The following is a 1,868-nucleotide window of genomic DNA, read 5'->3' as shown; positions in this document are numbered from 1 at the left end:
TGAGGGTTTTAGACATTTTGGCTTTTCTATGAAAGATTGGGATGGAATTTGGTATTCTCATTGTAATAGTTGGAATAAGGGGTGCCACTCTTGTATGCTTGGAAAGCATTCACTTGTTCCCCTACATTCACTTTGGTCATGTCCCAAAGTTCCACAACTCTCACATACTCCACTTGGAATTGAGGATGATGCCACCATAGCATTAACATGTTGTTTGGGTGATTTGGAAACTTCATCAAGCTTAGCCATGGCCTTCTCAAACTTCAAATTGATGGTGTCAATATGAGCACTTAGTTGAGCACCCAATTGAGTGATGGAATCTACCTCATGCTTTCCTCCTCTAGTAGCCTTCCGAGGCCTACTATATTGTGAATTATGAACCGCCATTTCTTCAATTTTGGCCCATGTTTGATTGTCATCAACTTCGGTAAACATACCATTGGATCCCGTATTGAGAATTTTTCGGGAGGCTTCATATAGACCATTCCAAAATTGTTGCACAAGGAACCACTCGCTAAATCCATGGTGTGGACAAGAACGACAAGTGTCCTTAAATCTCTCCTATGCTTCATACAATGATTCCTCATCCCTTTGTTTGAATCCCATGATTTGGGTGATACGTGCCTAACGTATAGTCCTTTTAGCCTATTTCAGCACGTATTTCTATGCATTTCTATACTGTTTTTATGGTATTTTGCCCCGAATTGGCTACTTTGGTGTATTTCGTCCTTTTTGTAGGAATGATCGCGAAAGTAGTGGAACCACACTCCTTTTTGTCCTTTTTGCATGCATTTAGAGGAGACGGGATTGTCCCAGAGTGAAGTACTGCATTCGGAAGCGTCGTGGCACGCATTACGAGGCACTTAGACCCAGACGTGAGCTGAAATGAAGACTAGTCACTCGATCGAGTGGTTTTCACACCCTCTGACACTCGATCGAGTGGTTTTCATATGCCTCTGGTGGTCGATCGAGTGGTTTTCACTCGATCCTTAGCTTGCACAAAGACCCTCTACTCGATCGAGTGCTTTCTTGGTCGATCGAGTAACTTTTGCTAGAGAGTTGGTCGATCGAGTGGTTTTAATCCACTCGATCGAGTGGTTTCGTCATTATGGGCTTTTAATTTATCCGTGTGATGTTTTATTTCGAAACTTTAGTTAATTTTTCTATTTAAACCTATGTTAACTAGGTTAAACATGATCTTTTTTTAATCTTGGATCTAGCTTTTACTTTATCTTTCACAGTAGAAAACTTTACTACGTTCCTTTATTCCTTTTCACTGTTACTTTGCTTTGGGGTTATTATTGCTCGGATTCAGTTGTTCTTTACGCCGGATTCGCACTGATTGTAATCCTTTCTCTCCCTTTATTAATAATAATCATTTGTTGCTTTAATTTCTCAATTGTGTTCTTATTTCCCTTTGCCCTAATTTTCATTATTGCGATTTATTGTTTATTCATTACGTTTTCTGCTGGAAATTTGTCTGCTGTTAGTTTAATCACCGATATGAGTAGCTAAAACTCCCTTCATGTTGGGATTAGGGAATCTGCGGTAGAAAGATGACGATTTAGTAGATGAATTAGACGAATTAATTACGAGACTCTGTCACTATGGCAATTTAACTGTAATTCCCGACCTAGTTGAGTGCACGCTTCTATGTCAACCTTTAATCTGGCTAAAATTAATCCTGGATCGAAAGATTGGACTAAATAGGCCTGCTATAAACAGTAGACTACCCTAATGAGGACGAAAGTTAAGTTAGTGGTATTTTAGGATAGAAAGTGGACCGAAAGGACCTTTTAACATCCGTCTCACATTAGTTAAATCGAGTCATTTACAGCTGAGTTATTGGACTACCGTAGTGAACCGAA

General features: G+C 39.6%; 1 non-coding gene across 1 annotated transcript; it reads left to right on the top strand.

The window, feature by feature from the left end:
* The first annotated feature begins 517 nt into the window (after window positions 1-517).
* LOC141603967 (small nucleolar RNA R71) lies at window positions 518-624 on the top strand. The gene has a single exon (XR_012525799.1). It is a non-coding gene; the product is annotated as a small nucleolar RNA R71 (small nucleolar RNA).
* Window positions 625-1,868: the final 1,244 nt, after the last annotated feature.

This window comes from Silene latifolia, chromosome 9 (genome assembly GCF_048544455.1).
Source record: "Silene latifolia isolate original U9 population chromosome 9, ASM4854445v1, whole genome shotgun sequence".
Lineage (NCBI taxonomy): Eukaryota > Viridiplantae > Streptophyta > Magnoliopsida > Caryophyllales > Caryophyllaceae > Silene > Silene latifolia.
Note: the sequence above shows the minus strand (reverse complement) of the source record. Positions and strands in the feature narration are given on the sequence as shown.